Raw genomic sequence first — 17,112 nt, 5'->3', positions numbered from 1 at the left:
GCAAATGAATATACATAAAGGATATTTCCAAGGAGCTGCTAAAAATGAAATAAAAATAAGAGCTAACAGCTACAGTTTAATTCTTGTTCATTACACTGTGTTCTGCCCTATACCCAGCCTCTGGCTTACTGTGAGCTTTTGGACCAATAGACCAAACAGCTGATTAAAGTTGAGTTGATAAAATTTCATCACTCTGGCATGACCTTTCTTGTCATGAAGTCTAAACAGGCCATCAGTTTCCTTTGGTACAACTTAGGACTGCACAAATGTGAGTAAATAAAATTTGAAACAGCCATATACTGTGGGGCTCTTTAAACTCAACACGTCTCATGTTTACACACGTGTGGTTTGAGGAGAAAAGATGGGGTCAACTCTCACCACCCAAACAGGACTCAGTAAAACCAGAACCACAAGCAGAATTAGGATTGAGTTCTAACAGCATTCTGCCTGAAATCACTTATTCACCAACATTAACTGTCCAACTAACTGGCAACACGAGGAGGTGGGTCATTCTATACAGACTGCTTTCTGATCAGGATGGGGATAACAGACCTTCATTGTGCAGGGAGTGTAAGAACCAACAGCCATCCCATTCCACATTTTAAGTTGTTGAAATTATAGGTACTTTGCCTTTTAAAACATTTAGACAACTGATTAAATCATGTTTATTGCTCAAATATATGGAGAGTCTGGCATGTTTGGTTGAGCCTTGGATATGACATCATTTAGGATTCTTGGACATACCAGATGTTGGCAGCAAGCCACTCACTATGGAGATGTTTGTTTGGTACTTAGATATGCCAAACTTTGGCATCTTCTTTCAAAGGAAGAGTAACAGTTTCTTGTTAGGCATAAATGATGATTCTTTCTATGACCAAAAAAGTCAATAAGAAACTCAGTTTGAAAGCAGACTTTTTCCCAGTGTGAATGAGAGTCCAATTATTTTCTCATGTAAGCCTTGACATTTCTTTTCTCTTGTTGGACAGTTTTGTATCTCATTTTCTGGACAGATGTCTATTGCCTTCCAGGCTTTCACAGAGAATTTAATCCTTGGCAGTGAAAAGAGAGAATCCCAAGGTGTCAAATCAGTAGGGAAGGGAGAGAGAGAGACTAGACAAGTTGAGGGGTTTAATTCAAACTGAAAATCCTCTAGCCATGCCAAAGATGTGTAATTATCAAAGAAGCATACCATTTACGTTGTAAAATCAGGAGCTAAAACTCTGTCTTGCAGGAAACATTTTCTCCTCAGAACCTAAAAATGTGATGTAAATCCTGAAGTGAGTTTTGGTTGTTTTGTTTTGTTTTGTTTTGTGACTGCATCTTGCTTTGTAACCCAACCTGGAATGCTTAGCAATCCTCCTGCAGCAGACTCCTCAAGGTTTGAACTGCCACTTAGAGCAAATTCTTTTTGAAAAGGAATATTACTCTTACCTTACCATCGCTGTCTTATGGCATGATTATTTTACCCTTGGAGATGTGCTGAGATGATTGAATGCTAATTTGCATTTTGATTCAGGGTTAAGCTGGAATTGTTTGTTCTTAGTGGCTGTCTTTGGAATGAAAATAGGCTCAGTGGATCTCATCCCAAGCCTTATTTTGCATTTATCCCCAGTTGCCAGTTAGTTTTGGTTTTCCAGCCTGGTAGACTTAAGCAAGGACAATTGTTGGACAAATTGCAAGGAGTACAAAAGATGGAAAAGAGAAGGGCCTGCATTGGGGAAATAGATCAGGAAGTTCACTTACGTCTCCATACTCTGAACACCTTACCAACGGCTCCTTATGGAATCAGTGACTCCAGAAGACAGAATTAGACTGGGATAACTAAAGTCAACTCCTCTTTCCTTGGCTAGAGGAAGGAGAGCCATCTGAACATCAGGCCATCAGATGACAGCCAAATGAGGATGCCACCACTGAAAGAAGGTAGGCTGGGTGCTGGGCAGCCATGGTGAATAAATAAGAAGTAAGAGCCAATGGGGTGGCTCAGATGGTAAAGGTGATTGTCTTGTCTCGAAGGCCTGGTGACCCAAGTTTGCCTCCCCAAAGTAGAGGTGGGAAGAGAGAACCATCTCTGCAAAGTTGTCTTCTGGCCTCACTTGTGCAGTGTGGCACACATGCCCACAAATACACCCCCCCCCACACACACACACACACATCTAATAATGAAAATATATGACACAGAATCAACCATGCCATTTTACCCTTTCTTCTCCATTGTTGGCTGTACCAGGAAGACCTTGAACTGAGATACGCCTTCTATTCGTCTCCCAAGTAGCTGACATCATATCCTGCTCCATCAGGCTTGGCTAAGATCCTTCTTTTAGAAAATACTGAATGAATACCTACTATGCCCACCCATAAATGTCCCAGAGATTTACAATGGGAGAAAATAGGGTTGCACCCATCAGAATCTACTATTCATTAGAGGCCTATGAATAATGGCACTCATACAACATAAATACAGATATGAATTAATTAAGAAAAGTATTCACAGTCAAGTTGAATTCACTGGAGATATGTGGTTGATAAGTCTGGGATCCAGAGCGAACTTAACACAAAGCCAAAGAGGATTTTGTTAAAGAGGTCATAGTTCTAGACTTGTATAAGAAAAAAAGAAACATGGTTTAGTGTGCGTGCGTGCGTGCGTGTGTGTGTGTGTGTGTGTGTGTGTGTGTTTTGTGTGTGTGTGCAGGCATGCTTGTTACCACACATTTTTGCAATTCAGAAGACAGCTCTGTGTTCTCCACATTTATCTGGGTTTTGAGGATTATACTCAAATTGCCAGGTTGTATTGCAAGCACCTTTCCCCACTGTACCGTCTTACAAATCTGGTGGAAAGATTCAATTGTATACAGCTTCACATGAGGGATCTTTGGAATATTTGAATGATTTATGCACTATATGAATTAGTCTGTCAGTAGTAGTTGAGATTCAGGCCGAGCTAAGTTGTAACACTTGGGCTGATAATGCTCCCTCAGGAGCCATAAACTAACAAAAATTCTAGTACCAGGCACGAGAAACCTCCTTTCAAGTTGTTGGACTTGGTAATCCAAGTGATTCCCCCAGAATATAGGTTATTGCTGTTTCCTGTGGTGACCTGCCAGAGGTTGAAGGTAAGTCTCCATTGCTGCTGATGTCACACACTTAGGACAAGGGATTTGGATGAGCCCCTTTCTACAGGCTAACTTCCATTGTACGAGACATCACAGTGCAAGCTGCCCAGGGAGGCAAGCAGTCAATAGTCCTACCCAGCTGTGAGGCCTGTGGACCACAGCAAGGACCAGCATGGCAAGATATCCCTAAAGATGGAATCGTAGCACTTGTATTTTGGTGGTAACCAAAAGCTGTCTAATTGGATTTAAGGCCCATTCAAGAGCAAGGAGATCATGCCTGGTATCAGAAACCTACCCATGTACCTGGGGCTGGTGAGGTCGTGGGTCTTCAAAGACCCTAACACCATCATTTTACTAAAGCAGCATAATTCCTAACTGCATTCTAGAACTCATCCCTCATGCTCTCAGGTGTGTAACTCTCAGCCCTCATCAGAGAGGCTTACCTTACAGAAAATGGAGACCAGTACAGAAAACCATAATGGGACACAGTGCAGAGATGAGCAGATCATGGGAGCATAGCCCCAAATGGATACACCTATAGCACAACCCCCGTGTGTTAAGCTCCAGGAACATCATGAAGAAGAGGGAGAAAATTGTTCTGAGCCGGAGAACTAGGAAGTCAGCCCTGAGACTTAACAAGACCTGAACAACGACAGTATCGATAGACTTGGTAGTACAGGAGAGGGAAAAACCTCACTAGGCCCCATCCCTAGACAAAGAATTACATCAAGCAACTAGTGACTGCTGAGTGATGGGGAAGTAGCTGTGCCAGGAACGAGCCCCTAGTTGGTTATTCAATATAAACGGGTCAACCTTGAAATCATATACGCAGAAACCACAAATGTGAGCTTGACAGGTTGTATTTATATATTTGTGCCTCTTGTTCTTTCTCCCTTCCTCACTCCCCTTCTCTCTCTTCTTTTCTCTCTGTGTTTGCCTCTGTGTGTATGTGTGTGTGTGTGTGTGTGTGTGTGTGTGTGTAAGTGTAACAACATGATGAAAGAATAAGATGATAAATTTGAGAGAGAGTGGGAGATGCTCAGGAGGGCTTAGAGGACATTGGGCATGCACATAGGGAGCACGCATATTTGCAGGCAGAACATTCATATGCATAAAAGAAAGTCAGTCTTTGCTGAAATATTGTGGCATGGTTATAAAACCAAATTATCTAGTGCTTGCAATAAACAAAGTGTGCAGATAGCAAAAAGGTCAAGACTACCAGGACAGAAAGCAATTATCATGCAAACCGTGAAGGAATTATTCTGAGGATATGAATTGTAACTGGCTAACAAAGGCAAAGTGGACACAAACACGGGATTTCCCGTGGGACTACTCAAAAGTGAAGTAAAGCCTGGGGGATCACAAGTTCAAGGACAGCCTGGTCTACGTAGCAAAACCCTGTTCCGAAAAACAAATGCCAACCCAGAAACTGCATTAAAGTAAGATTCTCTTTGCCTGGTTGTGAATTTGGAAGAAAAGATGAATGCTGCCTCGAGACCCAACTTTATTAGCTCACTGGAAAGTGTGTTTACACTGTGTATCCCACCTGTCAGTGTGCTCTTTGCCCTCTACTAATGAGCTAGTGTGCCACAGGGGCTGCATCACTGCGGTTTCCTCATCTAATTCACATCCTCTCACACGTGGGCCTTGATGCCAAAGTAATCATGTTTTATATTGCCCCAAATTACCATCCTTTAATCGTCATATGATGTGACTTGAAAAATCAAATAGTCAGATTATAATTACTTTTCTTATGAGTGAATTTTGTTGAAAATTTGGAAAAAAATTTAATAAAAATAATTTTTTTATCTGAGAAGATCAACTGAAAGCACACCATTTCCATTTTGTGTTTTACTCTCTATATAATGTTGTACCAACACAGAATCCATCCATTTCTTTTCTAGCGTTTTTTAAGATGGAATGCAATTTCCATTCACCTCCTTAAGGTAACAGACCTTCCTGTAATGCTCAGGGCATGAGTTCAGGTCAAAGGAAAGGCAGACAGCCTTCCAAATTGAGCTTGTCATGGAGTGAGCATTTTATTGTCCCTTCCACTTTTACTGTCTGTATTCATTATTCCACATTCATTTCTTCCTTCCTGAAAGCCGAGAAACAATCTTCCCTGTTAACCTTCAGGGACGCTGGGTTTGAAGTCCAAAAGCACATTGAAAATAAGGAATGATAACCACAAGTCATTTTTCAAGGTTGTAAATAAAGTAGGGAAATACTAAACCTAGTGGTCTGCTATGGGCGGTCATCAAGAATGGGGCTCCCTGGGTTCCTCTTAAAAGGAAAGAGTTTATGTCCCTGATGGTCCTTCCACTGTTGTCCTGGGACATCCAAATGAAAGGGCCCTGTAGGCTCTGCCTTGGTAGAGGGTGGAGGAGTGCTCATCATCTCATCACATTTTGCGTTGAAAGCTGTGAGGCCATTATGAACAAGGCTTGCCACTGATTCTGTGTGCAGTCCAAGACAGCTCTGTACCACCCAGACACTGAAGGTGAACTGACAAGGTGGTTGTCTGTCCCCACCCATGTTTGTTTATCTTCCCCTGTGTAGAAGGCCACAGGCTATTTATGGCAGAAGGTGTATCTTGTTCTGATGTCTTTTGATTTTTATTCATCCATTTTTATAATTTTTCTAGTTGTTTCTCACATTGCATAGAACTTAGGAGCCTAGTATTAATATAGCAAACATAATATTCGCTACAGAGATTGCCATTTGAGAGCTGTATAGCTTTTCAATATGTCATCAAACACCACTAACTGAAGGGTTAGTGGCCGCCATGCTTGAAGTCTCTGGGTATTGAACCCACAGAAAGTGCTACCATCAGGCAGATATTTTGAACTCTAAAAATTCATACCCAGTATTATTTTTGTTCCTTCCAAGATGTTCATATATTTATTATTTAACCAACCCAGGATTACAGATCATAGATAAGAAAAAATCAGATTCCCAATTCAACAGTCTAGAGGAGGTATTTTCAACTTTATATGGTAAGGTGATAATGATCTTAATGTGATATAAATATGGGTGCCTTTTATGTAATCCCTGTTAGAGCCAATTTTGCTCTCATCCACTTATTGGAATTCTGACCCTTGTTTGTTTGTTTTTAATAGAGACACATGTTTTTTAATAGGCTCACCTTAAACTCCAGATTCTATCTCAGTTTCAGGATACTGGTGTATACCACCATGGTCTGCTAGACCTTGTGTTTATCATCTGTTTTCATTGAAAATTGGGATGGTTTTGCTTTTGTTTGTTTGCCCAAAGGTTCTTGGTCCTGTCAGAGCAAGAAGAGGAGGCGAGCACAAACACTATGCCGCAGAGAGAAGTCCAAACATACTTTTATTTTTAATCACTACTATCCAATGAGTACCGGGGGTGGGGTGGGGGTGGGGTGCCTGGGAACTTGGTCTATTGGTTGTGTTAGGATTTGACCCTTCTTATTTTAAGAACAGTCCCAACCTGTAGTTGGCAACATTTCATTAGCAACATGTCCTTGTCTACTATCCAAGACTTCTTTACCGTGAGATTTGAGAAGTCAAATTGGTTTAAATTAACAAAGAGAATGATAAACAAGAAAGTAGCTAAAAATAAAGGGCTGTCATGGGTTAATATAGTTTATGAGAAATTATGTAAAATAGAGAATGAGCTGTGCTCTTGGCTTTACTGAAGGTGGGTGTATCTGATTTGGTCAGAACACAGGAGCAAGACCTAGCAATTGAAACCAAAGCATTAGTATTAGAGGCTGTTTATCCACTTAAATATATTTTCCTTTAACAATCTTTAAAGCCAAGGGAAAGTGGACAAGCCCAAAGTATGCCTAAGAGGTTTATGTCTCTCTTACTCAGGCCTAGCAGGGGTCAAGTGAATTTCCTGTCATTGGAGGAGCGCCAATTTTTCTATTTTGAATTAAAATGCTCTCATCTCTCATTTTATTGTTATCTAAAAATAAATCAGTTCAGCTCAAATGGTACAACTCTTCATCAATTATTTACCCTATGGGGAAAGTTTTCACACTTATAAATGTACAACTTATAACAATGACTTAAGAATGTGCAAAGTATCAAGAGAGCAGTCAGATTCTGCTGGCAACGATAATGAATGAGACCACACTAGTTAATCTGCACAGACCCTAGAGAGTACCTGAACTCAGGTACAGGTGACAGAAGAAAAAAAGTGGGATCTTCTTTAAATCTTAAAAAAAAAAAAATCAAACTATTAAATTCATAAAATTATGGAATCTTATGATTATTTAAAGCAATAATGGATAACACTATTCCTATATTACTTTGTCCTTGCTCTATTACACAAAAGAGATTTTTTTTTTTTTTGGTCTCTCAAGACAGGGTTACTCTGTATGTAACCCTGGCTGCCCTCGAACTAGGTCTGTAGATCATGCAGGCCTTGAACTCAGAGATCTGCCAACTTCTACCTCCCAAATGCTTATGTCACCACTGCCTGGCTGAAACCAGACATTTTAAAGAGTGAGACAAAAAACAGACAAGTGAGTACATCTCCTAAGACGATGTTTATCAAAGGCTATGAAGTTAAAGTGATTATGAAACTGACAATATAAACTGGGAAAATTAGTATAATTTTATTAGTGTAACCTTTAATCTTATTTTATTTAGAAATCATTTTATCTTTGAGAATTTCACAGATCATATTTTGATTATATTCACATACATGTGCACACACAACTCCTCCCAGAACCATCCTCTCCTCTCTCACCGCTCTTTGAGTCTTACTCTTCCCTCCCTTCCTGTCCAGTCCAGTGGGTGTTACCTAACTACTCTCTGGAGTATGGCTGACCTACCATTCCTCTGGTTTATAAAACAAATTGCTCCCAACCAAGAGTGGTGGTGGGGGATGAGACAGGACTATGTAGGGTGGCAAGGAGTAGTTTGTGCTTACATGGCAAAATCATTCTAGCACTGTCTACCTTTCAAAAATCCAACCCTTCCTGCTTCCCTGACTTCATTTCCTCAGATGTGAAGGTGTCAAGCTCAAGTCCCAGACACAACAACAAACATTTCAAACCAGAACCAAACTGTCTTAACTACTTCTCTATTCCTGTGACAAACACCATGGCTAGGACAACGTAGAAGAAAGTGCACATTAGGGCTTACAGTGTTAGAGGGTTAGAGTCCATGACCATCATGGAAGGAAGAATGGCAGCAGACAGGTAGGCACGATGCCTGAGAAGTAGCTGAGAGCTCACATCTTGAGACAGCCATGAGGGAGGGAGGGAAACAGGGAGGCAAGGAAGGAGGGATGAGTGGACAGGGGTGGGCAGAGAGACAGAGAGAGAGGTGAGAGGTTGGGCATGACCCACATCTTTTGGAACTTCAAAGCCTAACCTCTGTGGCACACTTCCTCCAACAAGGCCACACCCTCTAGTCCTTCCCAAACAGTTCCAGCAAGTAGAGACCAAGTATTCAAATCTATGAGCCTATGGGAGCCACTCTCATTCAAACCACACACACACAGAAAATTCAGGCAATGGTAAGACAGACATGTCTTGAATAAAAATAGGACTCTTATCAACTTTTAACCTGAAGAAATACATCTTGAGCTCCAACCTTGTAGTTACAAGTATCAGTCATTTTAATACAACCTGTTTCACTTTCATTGCCGTTTCAACCAAAACAGTTCTGTCAGTGAGAAAGCCAACGATTGAGCAAGCAATCCTAGAGACAAAGTTATATTTCAGAAAGTTCCAGGCTTTGCCTGCACCAAGCATGGAGTTAGTCGGGTAAAATTATAAGACATGACGTCAGAACGGGTTGAAGAGAGATTACCAAGAGCCTTATCATCAGGCTGATAACAAATGGAGCTCTGGGAGAAGCTGCAAGCTACACTGTGTGTTAGGCACTGCTTAGTCTCCCCTTGTGTTCTTTCTTTATCCTTCATAAGCAGGGCTGCTGCACAGTAACCATGGAAACCGTTGTCACTTCCGTCATAGTCAGGGTTTCATTGAAGTGAAGGGACCCCACAACCAAGGTAACTTTTTTTTAAAGATTTATTTATTTATTTATTTATTTATCTATTTATTTACTTTATGTATATGAGTACACTGTATCTATACAGATGGTTGTGAGCCACCATGTGGTTGCTGGGATTTGAACTCAGGACCTTTGGAAGAGCAGTCAGTGCTCTTACCAGCTGAGCCATCTCACCAGCCCCAAGGTAACTCTTATAAAGAAAACATTTCACTGGGGCTGGCTTACAGTTTCAGAGTTTCAGTCCATTATCATCATGGTGGGAAGCATGGCAGTGTCCAGGCAGGCATGGTGCTGGAAGAGCTGAGAGTTCCACATCTTGATCGGAAGACAGCCTGGAAGAGGGTCTTTTCCACACTGGGTGGAGTGAGCACTAGTAGACCTCAAAGCCCACCTACAGAGTTACACACTTTCTCCAACAAGGCCATAATGCCTAATCGTGCCACTTCCCATGGGCCAATTATATTCAAACCACCACAGTCCCTTATTCAGAGTTTGGAGAGCTAGAGCAACCTGTCCAATGTTAAAGCTTATAAGTTATAAAGCTCATAGTAGAATAAAGTCAGTATGACTCGATGAACTGAGTTCCTAGTCAGTTAGGAATCTGGGTTTTATCCTACTATTTTGGGGAAATTATTTTTGTTTTTTCTTGTTTTTGTTTTGTCAAAATTGAATATGGGAAAAAAGATAAACGATTATGTAAATCATAGTCCTCTCCCTATCACTAATTTTTTTTAGCCCAAAGGCAAACATTCTTACCTTTTAAATTATCATTATTAACCATCTCCAAGTCTTGGTTTCTTGATCACCATTTCCTGATTTTACAATAGTATATATGATCTGTGCTGCTTCTGTTTTTTTGTTGTTTGTTGTTTTGTTTTGTTTTGTTTTGGTCAACTTGTCAGGAGTTCAGGTCATCTGGGAAGAGGGAACATCAGCTGAGAAAACGCATCCATCAGATTTGCCTGTAGCAAATGTATAGGGTGCTTTCTTGATTGATGGCTGATGCTGCTCCTTGGACATATGGCCCTGGGTTGCACAAGAAAGCCAACGAGCAAGCCATGGAGAGCAAACCATTCCTCCATGGTCTCTGCTTTAGTTTCTGCTTTGATTTCCTGCCTTGGCTTCCCTGATAATGAACTATAACTTGTAAGCTGAAGTAAATTCCTTCCTCTCCAAGTTGCTTTCAACTGCTATCTTATTGTAACAACAGAAAACAAACCAGAGCATTATCAATTTCCATAACCCATGATAATGATCTAGGTTTCATTTCCTATTCTCACCACAAGCAGCATCTTTCACATAAATATTAATCCTGTTAAATAATATTTGTATTATCTTGGCAGTAAATATCCATTATTTAGCCAGTCATTCGGATCAACACTATTACTTTTCCCTTTCCCTTTTACTTTTCTTGGATTTAATGATTTTCTTGCTTTTTAAAACTTTGTCGTCAGTTTTCTATCCCCAAACCATGCCCAAGAGATAACACATCTCTTACTATTTGTTTTTGTCAGTGTTCTATTACTTATGAAGAGACACCAGAGCTACAGTAACTCTTATAACAAAAAAGAAAAACAAAAAAACCCATTTAACTGGGAGCTTGCTTACAATTTCAGAAGCTTGGTACAGTATCATCATGGGGTGGGGGGAGGGGCATAGCAAAAGGCATGGAGAGCGCTGAAACAGTTGAGAGTTACTTCCTTATTTGCAGGCACCGAGAGAGGGAGGGAGGGGAGGTAGGGAGGGGAAAGGGAGGGAGAGTGGGAGAGAGAGGGAGAGAGATTAGATTTGGCTTGGATTTGGACTTTTGAAAACTCAAAGTTTACCCCGCGACACACCTCCTCCAAGCAAGGCCACGCCTCCTAATCCTTTCAGATAGTGCCACTCCCTAATGTCTAAGCATTCAAATGGCACACAGGGGCCATTCTTATTCAAACCACACTACGTTTAGACTTACTCTGAGTCCTCTACCTTGAGGCCTCTTCTCTAGAATCTCCAAGGTCATGCAGTTTGGACCGACAATTTTTGTCTAATGCAGGTATAGTCTGGAATCCCCTATAGCATCCTGCTTAGTATTCCGGGGCTTTTGTTCCCTGCATCTGTCAATCACCAAACGTCCTGCCCTCCTCTTTTTCCATTACTTCTTTTGGAGGAACCTTACTGTGTTCATTTTTTACTGAGAAAAGAGGCATGGGAAAGGTTTGGGGTGAACATCATTTATGAAAAGTCCATCTTCTACTCTTAAATTTAGTTAGGTTTGATTGAGAATTGAATTCCAGATGAAATTTTTTTTTCTCAGAAGACATTGTTGTACCCTACTAATGAGGAAGTCAATCAATTCTTGACTTACAGACACGGTCAGTCCTCCACATCCAAGGTTTCACGTCTGTGAAGTCAATCATCCTAAGATAGAAAATATTCACAAAAGCTGTGTATGGTGGCACTGGGAAGGCAGAGGCAGAGGCATAGGCAGGCGGATCTTTGTGATTTTGAGACCATCCTGGTCTGTACAGTGAGTTCTGGGACAATGAGGGCTATGTGAAGGGACTCTGTCTCATTCCACTCACTACCACCCAAAAAGAAAAAGAAAATATGGAGAAAATCATCTGTGTCTCTACCCCTCCAATAACACAGTGCAAACCTGTTTATATCACACTGTAGTGGGTAGTTTGTGCATTTAGAAATGAGTTCAAGTATGTGAGAGAGGATGAATATGCGACATGCAAGCACTGTCTTTTCTGTAAGGAATTTAGGCATCCTTGCAGGTCCTGAGAGACAAGTATAATCTACCCTCCCTGCTCACTCAAAACTTTTTCATTTTATCTTCAGTTTCTTAAATGATGAAATGGCATGGTTCTGATACATATCTTCTGAGCTTGGAACTTTATAAATCTTTTGAATTGAGAAATTCATGATGTTTAAAGCCTTTATTACTTTTGATAATTTTCTCTTCTCCATTCCCTCCATTTTATCTGTTCTCTTTCTAGAAATCACTCTCTCCTTCCTCCCTATTCCCCACCCCCACCCCACCTCCCCTTATCTCCCTTCCTCTCTTCCCTCCCCATTCTTTCTCTCCCTCCCTCCCCTCAGGCTCTTGCTTTGTAACCTAGGCTGGCCTTGAACTCACCTGAGCTAGGCAGGGTGCTGGATTCCTGTGTGCTCCTCTGTACCACGTCAGAGGGGATCTTATTCAGATAGTGCCCGTCCTTCCCAGACCAGCTCTTAGGCTGGTGGATCTGTTTTCCATCTGTAGCTCCTGGCTTTTCTTGGGAGTCTTCCCCTCTTTGTTTAATTGGGGTGCCATTCATGGTTTCATATGTGTAATACCCAATGTGTAGTTGCCAAGAGCTCCTTCTCTGCCTGGGGCCATTTTGCCTTCTAGTTTCATGACTGATGGATGCATCTCCTCTGGTCTCCATGAGGACTTTCACTTACTTTATTAGCCACTTGCTGCTGCCTGAATTGGTCTTTTATTCATCCCCGTATCTTTCCTCCAAAGCCTTTGTGCTTTGGTATGGGATGTTTGCAAGGCTGGCCAGGAGGTCAGGGTGTCAGCTGGGCCTTTGCTGATTGATGCCAGCTTTGGTGTTGGGAGGACTTTGCTGCCCATTTTCATAGGGGAGTGCGAAACCTAATGTCCTGTGCTGTAGAGTTCATTTGTTCGCTTTTACACCAGACCAGGCATTGCGGTGAATGTATTTTACACATGCAATTGTCATGTACAGTATATAAAAGCAAAATACATGCACACATATATCCACCAGCAAACAAGTAAGTAGGCTTCCCAGAGAAAAGGAATTCTGCCTCTGTATAAGAAGGAAGCACTGCCTCAGTTTCCAGCCTGCTGACTTGCCCTACAAATTTCAGACATCCTCTCTTGCCCTACCCCCATCTCTAGCTTCCTCATCGACTATATAGGGCTAAGATTCTCTAGGTGTCACAATTATACAAATGAATAACTAACTCATGGACTCTTGTCTCTGTCTCTCTGTGTGCCTGTGTATCTGTGTGTGTGTATATATATATATTATATATATTACATATATTACACATATGGAGAGGCATATATATACATATACATACACACACACACAGGAGCCCTGTCAGACACAGGGAGCCTCTGTTTCCTCTGTATTTAGGCTTTGCCTCTTCTGCTAGACAGATTTCTCTACAAAGATTCTCTTGGTCTCCTCACTGAATGTGCTGCAAGAGTTTTCCTAGTCTCCTGATTTTGTTGAGGTACCTTCTGCATCACACTGGGAAGATAATAAGAAAGCATGATCCTGAAAAAGAAAGTAAATTAGCCCCTGAATTTCAGGTCATTGGCTTCTAACATGACACTTAAGACTTCCTGGATATATATATTTTAAGGTTTTTGTTTGTTTGTTTTTGTTTTTTAGCAATTTTTAAGTTGGCACACAAAGCAATGTGCTTGGTTATGGCATTTCATACATACTTTGTTCTTTTCAGTCCTCCTTCCCAATACTCCTCTCCCATTCTTTGTGCCCATGATTGGATGCCCCCCTTCTGCTTTCACGTATTCCCCACTGTCTGTTTTGTTCTCCACCATAAGATCTCTGCCTCCTCTCTCATGCTGCCCTTTCTAGTCTCATTACTTTCAGAGAGTGTGCATGTATGCATGAGTGTGTATGTGTGTGTGTGTGTGTGTGTGTGTGTGTGTGTGTGTGTGTGTGTGTGTGTGTGTAATTTAAAATGTAGGATCTGCGTATGAGATAGTATGTGACATTTGCTTTTCTGAGTCTGAGTCATTTTACTTAACATAGTGATTCTCCAGTTCTATCCATTTTCCTTCAAATGTCATAATTTCAGTTTCCTTTATAGATAAATAAAATTATACTTTGCACTTGGACCACAGTTTATCTATCCATCAGTTGGGGGAATATCAAGACTGGCTCCATTTCTTACCTGTTGTGAATAGTTGTGAATAGTGCAATAACACACATGGACGTGCAGGCATCTCTATGCTAGGACTTTGAGTCTCTGCCCCATGTGGTATCACCTGGTTGGATGGCAGTCCTATTTTTAGCTATTTGAATAACCTCCACGTTGATTTCCATACCAGCTACGTAAGGTTACATCCACCAGTAGTAGATAAGAGCTCATCTTTCTCCACATCTGTGCCAGCATTTTCTCCACATCTGTGGTAGCATTTGTTGTCGAGTTCTTGAAGTTAGTCCTTTTGACTGGAATGAGATGACATTCCAAATTAGTTTCAATTTGCATTTCCCTGATGGCTAAAGATGTTGAACACTTACACCTGATATATTTATATTTCTACTTTTGAGAACTATCCCATCCATTAGTCCATTTATTGATTAGCAGATTTGAAGGTTTTGGCTTGGAGGGGGTTAATTCTTTGCATATTATGAATATTAATGTTCGTCTGAAGCATAACTTTAGAATCATTTTCCTCATTATGTAGGCCGTCTCTTTACTCTTGGAATTGTTTCCTTCCAAGGCAAAAGCCTTTTAACTTCAGTTTTGGCCTGGAATTATGGTCATACCCTGAAGTGCTTTCACTGTGTTTTCCTCCTATGGCTTCGGTGTTTCAAGGTCTTGTCTTAAGGTCATTGAAGCATTGTAAATTGATTTTTGTGCAGGGTGAGAGATGTGGTTCTAATTTCATTCCCATGTGTGTGAATAGCTAGTTTCCCTGGCAACCAATTTTGCTATGTTGGTTTTGTATTCTGATACTTTGCTGAAAGTATTTATCAGGTATCAGAGTTTTCTTGTGGCATTTTCGGCAACTTTTAAGTACAGAATCATGTCATTTGCAAACGAAGGTGCTCTGACCCTATCCTTTCCTAATCGGATCTCTATTTCTTTCTCTTGTCTTATTACTCTAGCTAAGATCTGAGTGCTATACTGAGTGGAGACTGAGAGCCCTTATCTCAGATACCAGAGGAGCACTGCAGGTTTCCCCAATTAGTATAAGGCTGCCTCTAAATCTGTCATACATAGCCTTATTGTGTCCCTAGTTTCTTCCTTTTTATTGTGGAATGATGTTTAACTTTATCAAGTAACTTTTCCATCTATCAAAATGATCATGTGATTTCTGCCCTAAAATCTACGTACTTGTTGTCTTACAGTTGTAGGATAGTTGATTTATGCATGTTGAACCAGCCTTGTGTTGTTTGACAAGACTATCTTGGTCATCAGGTATGACCTTCTAAATGTGTCTTGAAAGTATTTGGTTGAATATTTTTGTGCCTATGTGCATCGAGGAAGTTGGTGTGTGGTTTTCCTTCTTGATGTTGCCTATGTTTTAATCTGGTTTTTACTACAATTATCTTTTAAAAATTGATCTTTCCCAGATGACTTCCAATTTATGATGGTTCAACCTGGGATCTTATTTTTCTTATTTTTCAATATTTACATTCACTAGAAGTCATACTTTGGATTGTAAGTTCTTGTTGCTTTTTCCAGAATATTGGTATGAAATAGACTGATATTGGTATGAAATAGACTAGTATCTCAAGCTGCTAAGCAGTGACAAAAAGGCACAGGTCTCAGAGTTGTGTGCTCACAAGGAAAAATAACTGATGCTTTGCAGTATACCGTACTCAACTCTAATGTTTGGTAGATGTCCTATACTACATCCATTTCACAATCTGAACGTTACATTATAACCACATCATAAGTCAAGGAACATCTTTATAGTCTTAAATTATTTTGTTTTATTTTGATCCCAGGAGATTTTGCGTACTAGACAAGTGCTCTGATGGGTCCACATCTCCAGACTCTCATTGGCTTTTTTTTCTCCTTGTTATTGTTGTTTTTGAGACAAGCTCGTACTGTCTAGTCTGTGTTCACACTCATGATCCCAAGTGCTATGATTCCAGTCATACATCTCCACACCCTTGCCTAATAATTTTGTTTCTAGCCAGCAACTGAACCAATGCTCGGACAGTTGGTGTGACTGGCCCTTTTCCAATGTTGGGGTCTAATCCTTGATTCAAGAGTGCTAAACTGGGGAAATCCTACACAGGGGTCTCCATGAGAATATTCTTTGCCTACTTGAAGCTCTCTGTAATGTTCTTCTGCTACAGAAAGAAACGTATTTGATAAGGGATGGGGGATCACCTTTCAGCACAAGAACTATTGGGGAGCATTCTGTGCCTACCCCAGCTGCAATAAGAGGCAAGACAGAAAATTAGTTCCTGCTGGGGAGCAGAGGTGTGTTCCCATCACCCTCATCATCACCGTGGTGCTGGTCTCCATCATCGTTGCTTCAGGCACGTTTATGAGATGCTCACACCGTTCCATGATGACGGAATCATCCAGAGTGACATGACCTTAACTCATCACAAACGTTGACTCTGTTCCCTCTTACACAAAGAACAGCACACCCGTGGCTTATGACATCAGAGCTACAAGCTTTAAGAACTTACACAAAGAACAGCACACCCGTGGCTTATGACATCAGAGCTACAAGCTTTAAGAACTTACACAAAGAACAGCACACCCGTGGCTTATGACATCAGAGCTACAAGCTACCGCTTTAAGAACTTACATTCCAAACGAATTAACTACGTAGAGAAAATGCTGACAACATGCAAAGGGTTTTTGTTTTTTCTTTTTCTTTTCTTCCTTTTTTTTTTTTTAAATAAAAGTAAATAGACCAGCGTAGCATTTTTCATTCCTTACTTGTCATAAGCATCTGTTGGGGGAGAAGAAGTGGGTAAACCTCGGGTAACTTGTTGAAATAAGAAAACCATCACCACTCCTTAATAGTTGTTAACTCCTCAGATACAATTCTGCAACTGGATTGACTGATCATATTTGACATAAGTAGCTAAATTGTTACAAAAAAGTTAATAATGCCTGGGATATAGATTAGTGGTGGAGGACCAGCCTAACAGTCCCCAGCATTATAATAATAATAATAACAATGGCAATAATAAGGTATGGATCAGGCCTGCTCATTTTTAAAGATTGTTTGTTTACATGATTATGAAACAATAGGTCTG

Source organism: Mus musculus, chromosome 14, assembly GCF_000001635.26.
Source record: "Mus musculus strain C57BL/6J chromosome 14, GRCm38.p6 C57BL/6J".
NCBI lineage: Eukaryota > Metazoa > Chordata > Mammalia > Rodentia > Muridae > Mus > Mus musculus.
Note: the sequence above shows the minus strand (reverse complement) of the source record.